General features: G+C 43.4%; 1 protein-coding gene across 13 annotated transcripts in view; it reads right to left on the bottom strand.

Annotated features, from left to right (window-relative positions):
- atxn7l1 (ataxin 7-like 1) overlaps positions 1-13,478 on the bottom strand; it is a 169,331-nt gene that overhangs the window by 137,184 nt on the left and 18,669 nt on the right. For 2 of the 13 annotated variants that reach the window (XM_072267919.1, XM_072267915.1), the window contains exon 1: positions 10,827-10,972. The exons of the other annotated variants lie outside the window; for them this stretch is intronic. The gene's annotated coding sequence lies outside the window, so the exon portion shown is untranslated. Of the gene's footprint in view, positions 1-10,826; positions 10,973-13,478 lie in introns of those variants that run through there. 13 annotated transcript variants of the gene reach the window in all.

Here is a 13,478-nt window from a genome sequence, read left to right on the forward strand (position 1 = left end):
ATTCCACATGTTTATGCTACACCATTGAACCCCATGAAGCACAAGATACAATCAAAACCTCATCAGCAAAGTCTGACTATCAACTTCAGGACAACCACATTTTGCAGAGGAGCTCCTGGGCTTCCTGAACTCACAAGGGATAAACACTGGCAGTTCATAGCAATTCTGGCTGCTAAATCTCTTTCCATAGCCACTGCCCAACACCCTAATCATTGTCAGAACGTTATCTTGTATACCCAATTTACTGATATTCAGTAATTGCAGTCTTTCGGTTTCACAGCAGAACCACAAGATGGAAGAAAAGTGATCCCTTAAATTAATACCAAACAAAATGCAGGAGAAAAGTAGAACCATACTGAAAACCATCGGCTGACTCCGACACAATCAAAGTGATTAGTTGTATTGCAAGACAGGGGTGCAAGTTGTACGAAGAAATAAAAATTGTCTCATTAAGTTAATAAAAAGGCAACAATAGAATCCAAGCTAAACAGCAGAGTGAGACAGTGAACCAGCATGGACAGAACACTTAACAGTCCATGATTTCCAAAAAGCAGGCAATAAAATACAGAAATAAAGAGAAATTATCTTGTCATTTACATAAGGAGACAATCAAGATACAAAGCTATCCCTTAGACAAACACAAAAAAATCCACAGATGCTGGAAGTCCAAAGCAACACACACAGAATGCTGGAGGAACTCAGCAAGTCAGGCAGCATCTATGGAAAAGAGTAAACAGTCGATGTTTCAGACCGAGAGTCCTGAAGAAGGATCTTGGCACGAAACGTCAACTGTGTATTCTTTCCTCCAGCATTCAGTTTCCATTGCTTATCCCTTAGACAGACCTATAGGTGTAGAATCCATGAAAGAACCATCTTTAGATGAAGTGCATAGCCCTAAAACCTAAATTTCGCTGACTTTTCCCACATAACAACAATGTGCATCTCTCAAAGCCTTCCTGTCCATGAAAATACAGTAAACCTCTAATAATTTAGTATCTGATTTTTCAGAAATCCCAGTGGTTCAATATCTAATTCATTCATTACTCTACATACTAAGCAAGGAATCTGGAGTGTGAACCAGGTTCCAGAATACCAGAGATCAGGAATGTGGGTAAATCTGCAGCCAGGGCAGGAATCTAAACTGTTTTTACTGCACATCTTGGCTTTTAATGACAAACCAGAATGTAGAAGTTAGAACCCATCAGGCCCTTTTTCCTGTTTACTCTAATCCCAGTGAAAAATTATAATCTTGGAATATATATTATAAAAAAGAAAGACAAGTTCTTTGCACTATCACTAGGAGTAATATTGAATAGTCTGGAAAATTTGTTAGTTGCGCAACAAAGTCCTAAAAATGTTAATGTACATTGTTAAGGTCCACAGTTTCTAAATTCCAGTCAATTGAACAAGGGAATGAGGTACCATCCCCAAGTATTATTTGGACAGCAGAGGCCAAAACTTAGGAAAAATGCATGTATGCGGGGGGGGGGGGGGGGGGAATGAAAATCACTGGAAACTTAAACATATAAGATTCTGCAGATGCTGGAAATCTAGAGCAACACACACAGAATGCTAGAGGTCAGATATTGAGGGGAATAAACAGTCAACGTTTCAGGGCAAGATCCTTCATCAGGACTCTGGAAACTGACGAGATATAGCCAGGAAATCAGAATCCAACCCCTATTTCCTCTCCGAAAAAAAAGAATTGAGAGGTGTGAATACATTGTTTAATAGTAGTAGTAGTCAGAAATCGCTATGAATGAATATTGGGCCCTAAGCAAAAGTTCTAAGAGAGGTGTAAAAATAAGTAACACAGAAACATAGAAAACCTACAGCACAATAAAGGCCCTTTGGCCCACACAGCTGTACCGAACATGTCCTTACCTTAGAAGTTACCTAGGGTTACCCATAGCCCTCCATTTTTCTAAACTCCATGTGCCTGTCCTGGAATCTCTTAAAAGACCCTATTGCATCGTATCCAAGTGATTGAATTGTGTGGAAAAGATAGAAAGATTGATAGTGGAATGAATAAAGAAAAATGTAATAAATGTAAGGGGGTTTCGATTTTTATGTTACTGCGGAGGCTAATTAAAATGGCGTTTTTGTTATGTTCATTTGGGGAATGCGGCTTTGTTGTGCTTTAACGCTGAGAAAGTTTGCGCTAGCAGCTTATTGTGGTTTAGAGGGTGATAAGAAAGTGCTATTAACCAATTGGGATAGTTGTTATGGTTTTGGTGTATCTGAAGATACTGTATGCGCGGGGTTTTGGGGCAGAAGGCGGGAGACCGAGACAGAGGATGGACCAGGTGCTGTGAGTCCGCTAACGGGGTCGGACCCCGAGCGGGACGTTCGGCGAGGAGACGGAGACGGAGACGGACTCGTGTGGAGCGTCTGGTCGACCACCGTTGTTAGTCCCAGGCGGCCGGTCGAGGTGGTCCGAGGGGTCACAGGGTGAAGAAGAAGGTCCTTGAGCTCCAACGGTTTTGTGCACGAAGAGATTGAACTTTGATAAGTGTGGCGCCTTTTATTTTCCTTTTATATTTTATTCTCTTTTAATTATATAGTTCCAGTAATATCTATAAACTGTAAATCATTTAATTGCATCTGGTGTATTGTCTGTTATTTGGGCGGGGTGGGGTACCTCACACAGCATCCACACAAACGAATTACCCAGTTTGGCGGGGCCGAGGCTGTTTCCCTAGACGACAGCAAGCCCAGCGACCCTGAGGGTGGCCAGGGGGGCTACATTGTGGGGGCTTTGTCCGGGATGCTTGAGTCTGTTGGTATGCTGTGTGGGTGCTCTGATTAAATCTGTAATGTGTGTCTCTGTGGGTTATTTGCTGTTGATTGCTGTATGCGTGGTGGGTGAAGTCTTTGTTCGAGTGCAGAGTAGCATTGACGAGTTAGAGGTGGCACTCGGGGCTGTCCATGCAGTTGGGAGAGAGAGGAAAGAGTGGTCTGATTTGGAGGTAGAGTCTGCGAATAAATGTTCTAGCTCTGACAGGCTCCGCCTGGCGTTTGGGATAGTTTCCACCCCAAGAGGGGCGGAGCGGATCTCTGTTGTCAGATGAGTGGCAGTGCTTGGTTGAGGGGGATCATTTCAGGGGATCAGTTCTTCAGCTGATCAGAGAGGTGTCGGGAAACTTAGTGGAGGGCCAGTGGGGGAACGGCCTGCGGTCTCTGGGGAAGCACGTTCCTAGCAATGTACCACTGAACTTCCGCAAGGAAAAGACCCTATTCCTGAAGGCTTAGAGGGACCACGCCCCAGGGTGACGTTATGGATAGAGGGAAGCGATTCTAAAGCCATCCTTCACCCCGGGGCACAGGTCAAGTTGTTGGACAGTTCGTTTTACAACCGGTGTCTGAAGCATTTACCCTTGACAACTGCAAGGGCACTGGAGACTTTGGGTACTAGTGGCAGTAGTTATCCAGAAGACGATGATTGGTTAATGACCCTGGAGTTCATGGAGGCATTGTCTGGGCACCCAGCGTGTCGAGTTGCTTCTGAGGACGTGTGTAGCAGCCTTGAGCCGGTACCGAATTTAAACGAGACCCAGCGGTGGTACGGCTTGGGGAAAGTAGCTGAGGGTGAGACCCTCTTAGTAGATGCTCCGAACCACCACGAGGGAGGGGAGTTGACCGCTGAAGACAGTGAGAGAGAGGTCGCGGCAACTGGACCCTGGCGGCGTGGAAGATGAAGGCAGCGTGTGTGTGGATGATGCGACGTGGTTTAATGTGCTGCATCTGAGGGGTGGATGTTGCCAGATCCTGAGGAGTGCGGCTGTTGATCCGAAGATGGCCTTTATTAGTTCCCTAGGATTCTTCCGATCCGAAAAGATGCCCAAGGGCATATCCGGAGCCCCTGCATCCTTCCCGCGGGGCATGAGGAAAACCGTGGGGGAAGTGAAGGTGTGTGGAGTTTTGACGTATGTGGATGACCGCCTAGAGCTTGGATTCGCCTTGGGGGACTATGAGGCGAGGCGAGTGGCTGAGCCCGGGCGACCGAAGCGAAGTGTCAAATGTGGAGGAGTTTTTGGCTGGAGGAGTTTGGTGCAATGTGAGGAAAATGACCCGACATACCAGTTGAACTTCCTGGTGTTGGGACAGATGGTGGTGGACCGGGGGATGGAAACCCAGGTCATCAATCTGAATGAGACACAGGGAAGAGAGGGGATTTGCACCGCACTGCGGTCATATACTGACAAATTAATCCAGCGAGAAGAAACAATGACCCATCTTCGAAGGTATCAGCAGAAACTCAAGACGTCCATTCAGAACAGATTGGAAGATTTACAAGTTGGGGAAGATCAAGGAAGTGTTCTGACTAAGGTCAACAGAAAACCGAGAGCCCAGGGAGGGGAGTTTGACTACACTCCCGAGGAGGTAAAGAAATGGAGGACAGATCTCGGAAAAGGGAGGCGGACGCTTGAAAGGAACCTGAAGGTGACAATCGTGAGTTTAAATGAAGTGGAAAAACTGAAGGTTGACCTGGAAGACGTCCTCAGGAAGAAACAACCGGAGGCTGAACATTCTTTAACTGCTGCTTTTCAAGTCAGGGTGGAAGAAGCTGGTGGGGTAACTGCGTCCCAGATTGAGATGGCCAGGAACCCTGAGTCAGAACTGCTGAGGCTGTGGCGAGAGTTGAAGGAGTCCCCGAAGAAGCTGACGTCTCCACTGCAGGAGGCTGAAGGGGTAGCCCCAGCTAAATGTTTCAGTTTGGAGAAACTCAAACAGCAGCTACCGATCGAAGGAATGAGGAAGAATACGGATTCGAAGGATGATGTGCTGCACATGTGGGACATGCTGCCTTTCGCTAACTTCCCCGTGATTGAGGAAGAGACCTTTGGCCCTTCTCCCACTGAGTCAGGTGTAGTGGGGAGGGCTAGCTGTGGGCAGTCTGAGTTACAGCAGGATCAGGAAGGAGGAGAGGCGGGGCCCCGGCCACGGGACAGGGGGCTCCGAGCTGTAGTGGTGGCCTGAGTGAGAGAGGAGTTGGCAAGCAGGCCCGAGGTATCCCTAGTAGTGTCTGAGCCTTGTGGGTTTAGGTGAGGGGGTACGGAGGTCTCAGAGGGTTAAGAAGCTCCCAGATAGGTTGGCCTATTTAGCGCCCGTGGGACGGGAGTAAGGTCTACTGTTTGGGGAGCACTGTCACTGTGTGTATCTGTGTATGTGTGTGTTGTGTGTCTGTAGGACTGGGTGGCGAGTTATTTAGAAGTCATGAGGACATGACTTTATTTGGTGGGGGGAGAGTGTAAGGGGGTTTCGATTTTTATGTTACTGCGGAGGCTAATTAAAATGGCGTTTTTGTTATGTTCATCTGGGGAATGCGGCTTTGTTGTGCTTTAACGCTGAGAAAGTTTGCGCTAGCAGCTTATTGTGGTTTAGAGGGTGATAAGAAAGTGCTATTAACCAATTGGGATAGTTGTTATGGTTTTGGTGTATTTGAAGATACTGTATGCGCGGGGTTTTGGGGCAGAAGGCGGGAGACCGAGACAGAGGATGGACCAGGTGCTGTGAGTCCGCTAACGGGGTCGGACCCCGAGCGGGACGTTCGGCGAGGAGACAGAGACGGAGACGGACTCGTGTGGAGCATCTGGTCGACCACCGTTGTTGGTCCCAGGCGGCCGGTCGAGGTGGTCCGAGGGGTCACAGGGTGAAGAAGAAGGTTCTTGAGCTCCAACGGTTTTGTGCACGAAGAGATTGAACTTTGATAAGTGTGGCGCCTTTTATTTTCCTTTTATATTTTATTCTCTTTTAATTATATAGTTCCAGTAATATCTATAAACTGTAAATCATTTAATTGCATCTGGTGTATTGTCTGTTATTTGGGCGGGGTGGGGTACCTCACACAGCATCCACACAAACGAATTACCCAGTTTGGCGGGGCCGAGGCTGTTTCCCTAGACGACAGCGAGCCGAGCGACCCTGAGGGTGGCCAGGGGGGCTACATAAAGAATACATGTAAAAAGAATCTTAAGAAAGAAATCAGAAAAGCTGAAAGAAGACATGAGGTTGCTCTGGCAAGTAAGGTGAAAATAAATCTGAAGGGTTTCTACAGTTATATTAATAGCAAAAGGATAGTGAGGGATAAAATTGGTCCCTTAGAGAATCAGAGTGGACAGCTATGTGTGGAGCCAAAAGAGAAGGGGGAGATTCAGAACAATTTCTTTTCTTCGGTATTCACAAAGGAGAAAGATATTGAATTGTGTAAGATAAGGGAAACAGGTAGGGAAGTCGTGGAAACTATAATGATTAAAGAAGAGGAAGTACTGGCGCTTTTAAGGAATATAAAAGTGGATAAGTCTCTGGGTCCTGACAGGAGATTCCCTAGGACCTTGAGGGAAGTTAGTGTGGAAATAGCAGGGGCTCTGACAGAAGTATTTCAGATGTCATTAGAAATGGGGATGGTGCCGAAGGATTGGCATATTGCTCATGTTGTTCCATTGCTTAAAAAGGGTTCTAAGAGGAAACTAACAATTATCGGCCTGCGAGTTTGACGTCAGTGGTGGGTAAATTGATGGAAAGTATTCTTAGAGATGGTATGTATAATTATCTGAATAGACAGGATCTGATTAGGAACAGTCAACATGGATTTGTGCGTGGAAGGTCACGTTTGACAAATCTTATTGAATTTTTTGAAGAGGTTACTAGAAAAGTTGATGAGGGTAAAGTGGTGGATGTTGTCTATATGGACTTCAGTAAGGCCTTTGACAAGGTTCCACACAGAAGGTTAGTTAGGAAGGTTCAATCGTTAGGTATTAATATTGAAGTAGTAAAATGGATTCAGCAGTGGCTGGATGGGAAACGCCAGAGAGAAGTGGTGGATAACTGTGTGTCAGATTGGAGGTCGGTGACTAGTGGTGTGCCTCAGGGATCTGTACTGGGTCCAATGTTGTTTGTCATATACATTTATGATCTGGATGATGGGGTAGTAAATTGGATTAGTAAGTATGCAGATAATACTAAGATAGGTGGAGTTGTGGATAATGAAGTAGGTTTTCAAAGCTTGCAGAGAGATTTAGGCCAGTTAGAAGAGTGGGCTGAAAGATGGCAGATGGAGTTTAACGCTGATGAATGTGAGGTGCTACATTTTGGTAGGACTAATCAAAATACATGGTAAATGGCAGGGCATTGACGAATGCAGTAGAACAGAGGGATCTAGGAATAATGGTGCATAGCTCCCTGAAGGTGGAATCTCATGGGGATAGGGTGGTGAAGAAAGCTTTCAGTATGCTGGCCTTTATAAATCAGAGTATTGAGTAATGTTGAAATTGTACAAGGCATCGGTAAGGCCAAATTTGGAGTATTGTGTACAGTTCTGGTCAGTGAATTATAGGAAAGATGTCAACAAAATAAAGAGAGTACAGAGAAGATTTACTGGAATGTTACCTGGGTTTCATCACCTAAGTTACAGAGAAAGGTTGAACAAGTTGGGTCTTTATTCTTTGCAGCGTAGAAGGTTGAGGGGGTGACTTGATAGAGGTATTTAAAATTATGAGGGGGATAGATTGAGTTGACGTGGATAGGCTTTTTCCATTGAGAGTAGGGGAGATTCAAACAAGAGGACATGAGTTGAGAGTTAAAGGGCAAAAGTTTAGGGGTAACATGAGGGGGAACTTCTTTACTCAGAGAGTGGTAGCTGTATGGAATGAGCTTCCAGCAGAAATGGTTGAGGCAGGTTCAATGTTGTCATTTAAAGCTAAATTGGATAGCTATATGGACAGGAACAGAATGGAGGGTTATGGGCTAAGTGCAGGTCAGTGGGACTAGGTGAGAGTAAGAGTTCGGCACTGACTAGAAGGGCCGAGATGGCCTGTTTCCATGCTGTAATTGTTATATGGTTATAATAAAAATATCTTACAAGGTTCATAACTGTTTCTGAGAACAGAGTGAGACAAATTTAATAACAGTAACAAAGTAACTAATACACAAATGGCAATTGATTATCAAAGTAGCAAGAAATATTAAAGAATGATAAGAATATCAGAAATAAAACTGGGCCCTATCAAAATAACAATAGCATAAATTATTCACGACAATTAAAAAAGTAGCCATTATTAAACATTTTGTATCTGTCTTTACTGTAGGGTGCAATGTCACTATGGAACTTAGAGCAAGTCTTGCAGAGATTAAGGGAACTAAAATCAGACAAAGCCTTTGGATTTCATAGCCAGAAAGCTGTTCCGAAACAGACTGGAAGGTAACAAATGTAACTGTATTACTTCAGAAAGGAAAGAAACAAAATGGGGAACAATTGACAAATTACCCTGGTCACTTGTCGCCAGCAAAGTGCTGAAATCCATTTATAAGCAAGAAATCATAAGGCACTTAGAAAATAATAAATGAATTTTAATGATGGGAAATTGGGGCTCCACAATTTTAATAACAAATTCTTTTTATTTTAAAAAAGGATCTATCCAGTGGAGTAGGTAATTGAAGCAGTCCATCTGGATTTCCATAAAACATTTGATGATTGTCATACAAAAGTTGTGGCAAGGTTGGAGTAACACATTAGCATGGAGCTTTGACTGCTAACAGGAAGTAAAGAGTAGGAATAGGGAAGTGGACAAGAAGGTAACTTGTGGCATATAATATAGAAAAGCTGATAGTAAATTTCAGAGTATGGATTCAAGAAACACAAAAAAATCAACGTGTCAGTTCACAAATCATCAGAAACACAGTTAGTACATTGGTCTTCAAGGGGCTTGAAATACAAAATAAATGTCTTGCTGCAATTTTACAAGGTTTTGGTAAAATCTTATTTGGAGTAATGTGGTGTTTTGGCCTCCATCCCCAAAGGGTAACATATTTACCTGGAAGTCAGTGCATTTTAGATTCACACAGCTGACAATTAGAATGAAGAGACGGTGTTATGGAGAGAGACTGTCAGGAAACAACGGCTTATATTTTCCGCTTTGGAAAAATGAGAGGTGATTTCATTAATACAAATTCTGAAAGGGAATGACAACACAGATGCCAAGAGGTTGTGTCTTCTTTCTAGACAAGCAGGACAAGGGATCAGGTCTTTGAAATTCTCCACCTCTAAGAGCAATAGATGCTCATTCATTTGGCATATTCAAGGCACAGATTAAATTTTGGGACACCAAAAGGAATTAGTAAATACGAGCATTGGGTGGCAAAAATGAACTGAGGAAATTAATAACCAAACAGGCTTTGGGTCGTATATGCTGCTACTACTATTTCTTCAGACTTAAAGATGGAATCAAGGATGTTCTGATGTAATTAGCATTTCACTGTTGAGAGCCGATATGGCAGTTGATGATGGAACAAATCCAGAAGCTGCCATGTTGGAAGGAAAGGAAGTGAAGTTAAGTTAAATCTAAGAAATTGAATGGTCACTGACAAAAGTCCTGATGGTCATATTTGAGGGCACAGCACATATTAGAATTCCCAAAACCACATCATGCAGAACAAAATATGCATCAAGCAGTACAGGTGGCAGTAGTTTTAAGAGGATGTGGGTTTGTATTTGATGCCCACACAAAGTCCATTGCCAGAATGAGATACCAGCAAGCCAAGAAGAGGAATGATTCAGAGATGGGGGAGGAGATCGATGGAAACTGGAAGTCAGCTTGAGCAAAATAAGATCTGCTATAAAGCACAGACAGCATATGACTTGAATTGGATTTTTTGGATTACAAAGAATGGATTAGCAATTATGGGACAAGTACAGGTCACCATAAACTCTTTCTTTAAATCTGGAAAATGTATGTGAAATCATATGACCACTAATTACTATTAAGTATGATGAAAAGAGAAAGGGAAATGCAAGGAAAAAAGCAGATACTGCTGAATAGGCAGAATCAATCTTAGTGATGTAGTAGCGCATGAGTGTAGCTATTAGAGATGTAAACATTGAGGGAAAGTAATTTAAAGGAGACATTTGTTAGCTGAAACTAGAAACAAGGGTTCTTTTGATTGCAGGGGTAATTGGACATTTCTGATTGATAATTAAGTACTCTTCAATCAGATCTACTGATGGTCTGCCAAGCCAGATGAACATGAGATTAACTCCAGACGACATTTCTGGACTCTCATGTGTAAAGACCAGAGCAACAAGGTTGAGAGATTGTCTACAAGAAGGGTCAGAGCCGTCTCTATTTCCTGAGGACACTGAGGTCCTTTAACATTTGTCAGACGATGTTGAGGATGTTCTACGAGTCTGTGGTGGCCAGTGCTATCATGTTTGCTGTTGTGTGCTGGGGCAGCAGGCTGAAAGTAGCAGACACCAACAGAATCAACAAACTCATTCGTAAGGCCAGTGATGCTGTGGGGATGGAACTGGACTCTCTGACGGTGGTGTCTGAAGAAAGGATGCTGTCCAAGTTGCATGCCATCTTGGACAATGTCTCCCATCCACTACATAATGTACTGGTTGGGCACAGGAGTACATTCAGCCAGAGACTCATTCCACCAAGATGCAACACAGAGCGTCATAGGAAGTCATTCCTGCCTGTGGCCATCAAACTGTACAACTCTTCCCTTGGAGGGTCAGACACCCTGAGCCAATAGGCTGGTCCTGGACTTATTTCCTGGCATAATTTACATACTACTATTTAATTATTTATGGTTTTATTACTATTTAATTATTTATGGTGCAACTGTAAGTTGAAACCAATTTCCCCCGGGATCAATAAAGTATGACTATGACTAGATTAGAACTCTTCTCCGAACAAGAAGATCAAAGGCATATGGAAAACAGCAACTGAGAAAATAGAAATGTCCAGAAACATCATGGTGAATGGGCAAAGTATGAAGTTCACCCAGAAATAAATGCTAAAAGCAAATGAGCTCTGAATACATACCACAACGTAATAATCAACTGTGTCCTAAAACCTAAATGGAATTATCCTCACTCTTCCTTCAGTTAGTCCTGACGAAGGGTCTCGGCCTGAAACGTCGACGGCACCTCTTCCTAGAGATGCTGCCTGGCCTGCTGCGTTCACCAGCAACTTTGATGTGTGTTGCTTGAATTTCCAGCATCTGCAGAATTCCTGTTGTTTGGAATTATCCTGCTGACCACCAAATGGTTAAACAGGAAAAAAGATTTTTCAGAATCCGTTTGAAGATGGGCACAGCAGACTGACAAGCCTCGATGCTTAGGACTGATTGTTCACAATAAAAGTTAGCACAAAAGCTATGCAACAAAATAACCATCTGAAAGATGCAACATCAGGGACTGATCATGCAACTGAACAAAACCAGTGGACAATGTGGATAAAGAACAGGAGATAAAACATCAGTGCTCTATTCAGAGAAAACAATGTAGCCAAGTAAACTCAAGAAAATGTAATTAAGTAGTGCATGTCAGGCTAGTCTGTAAGCTTAGATCTCATGGGATTCAGAGAGAACCAGCTAACTAGATTCATAATTGGCTCAATGGCAGGAAGCAGAGGACAATGGTGGAAGGTTGTTTCTCAGACTGTTGGCCTCTGACTATGGTTGTGCCTCAGAGATCAGAGCTGGGCCCTTGTTGTTTATTATTTACGTAAACAATTTGGATGAGAATGCACAGGGCATGGTTAGTAAGTTTGATGATGATACTAAAATGGGTGGTATCATATACAGCGATCAAAAATGTTTGGTGGGGACCTTGATCAGCTGCATAAGTGGACCAAGGACTGGCAAATGGCTTTAAATTCGTACAAGTATAAGGTGTTCCATTTTGAAATGTCAAATAGTACTATACAGTGAGTAGAAGGGCCCTGGAGAGCACTGTGGAACAGAGAAACTTAGCAGTACAAATACATAGCAACACATATAAAAGTTGCTGGTGAACGCAACAGGCCAGGCAGCATCTCTAGGAAGAGGTGCAGTCGACTGCAGCTCTTCCTAGAGATGCTGCCTGGCCTGCTACGTTCACCAGCAACTTTTATGTGTGTTGCTTGAATTTCCAGCATCTGCAGAATTCCTGTTGTTTGAGTACAAATACATAGTTTGGTGAAAGTAGTGCCACAGCTGGGCAGAGTGATGAGAAAGGGATTTAGCACACTAGCCTTCATCAGTCAAGGTAATGATGTTATGTTGCAACATACAAGACGTTGATGAGGACACACGCAGTACTGGGTACAGCTTAAGTCACCAGGAAATAGTACAGAAAAGATTTACACCATAAGATATAGGAGCAGAATTAGGCCATTTGGCCCATCAAGTCCTACGACATTTCATCATGACTGATCCATTTCTCTCTCAGCTCCAATCTCCTGATTTCTCCCCAAATCCCTTCATGCCCTGACTAATCAAGAATCTATCAATCTCTGCCTTAAATACACCCAATGACCTGGCCTCCACAGCCACTTGTGGCAATGAATTCCACAGATTCACCACCCTCTGGCTAAAGAAATAACTCCTCATCTCTATTCTGAGGCTGTCCTCTAGTTGTAGTCTTCCCCACCAGAGAAAACATCCTCTTCACGTCCATTCTATCGACTCCTTTCAACATTCAATAGCTTTCAATGCAGTCACCCCTCATTCTTCTGAATTCCAGTGAAAATACAGGCCCAGAGCCATCAAATGCTCCTCATATGATAAGCCTTTCAATCTCAAAATCATTTTCAAGAACCTCCTTTGAACTCTCTCCAATTTCAGCACATCCTTTCTTAGATAAGGGCCCCAAAACTGCTCACAATACTCCAAGTGAGGCCTCACCAGTGCTTTAAAAAGCCTCAGCATTACATCTTTGGTTTTATATTCTAGTCCTCTTGAAATGTATGCATTTGCCTTCCTCACCACTGATTCAACCTGAAAGTTACCCTTTAGGAAATCAAGACTCCCAAATCCCTTTACACCTCAGACTTTTGAATTTTCTCCCCATTTAGAAAATAGTCTATGCTTTCATTCCTTCTACCAAAGTACATGACCAGACACTTCCTAATACACTATTCTATCTGCTATGTCTTTGCCCATTCTCCTAATCTGTCTAAGTCCTTCTGCAAGCCTCTCTGCTTCCTCAAAACTACCTGCCCCTCCACCTATCTTCATATCATCTGCAAACTCAGCCAGAAAGCCAACAATTTCATCATATAACTGACATATAACATAAATAGTCCCAATACAGACCCCTGTGGAACATCATCAGTCACCGGCAGCCAATCAGAAAAGACTCCCTTTATTCCCACTCTTTGCCTCCTGCCAATCCGTCAATGCTCTATCCATGTTAGTATCTTTCCTGTAGTACCCTGGATTCTTATCTTGTTTAGCAGCTTCATGTGCAGCACCTCGACAAAGGCCTTCTGAAAATCCAAGTATACACCATCCACCGATTCTCCTTTGTCTATCCAGCTTGTTATTTCTTCAAAGAATTCCAACAGATTTGTCAGGCAAGATTTTTCCTTAAGGAAACCATGCTGACTACAACCTATTTTATCAGATACCTCCAAGTACCCTGAAACTACATCCTTCACAATCAACTCCAACATCTTCCCAACCTCTTGAGGTCAGACAAACTGGCCTATAAT

This window comes from Mobula birostris, chromosome 9, assembly GCF_030028105.1.
Source record: "Mobula birostris isolate sMobBir1 chromosome 9, sMobBir1.hap1, whole genome shotgun sequence".
NCBI classification, from domain to species: domain Eukaryota; kingdom Metazoa; phylum Chordata; class Chondrichthyes; order Myliobatiformes; family Myliobatidae; genus Mobula; species Mobula birostris.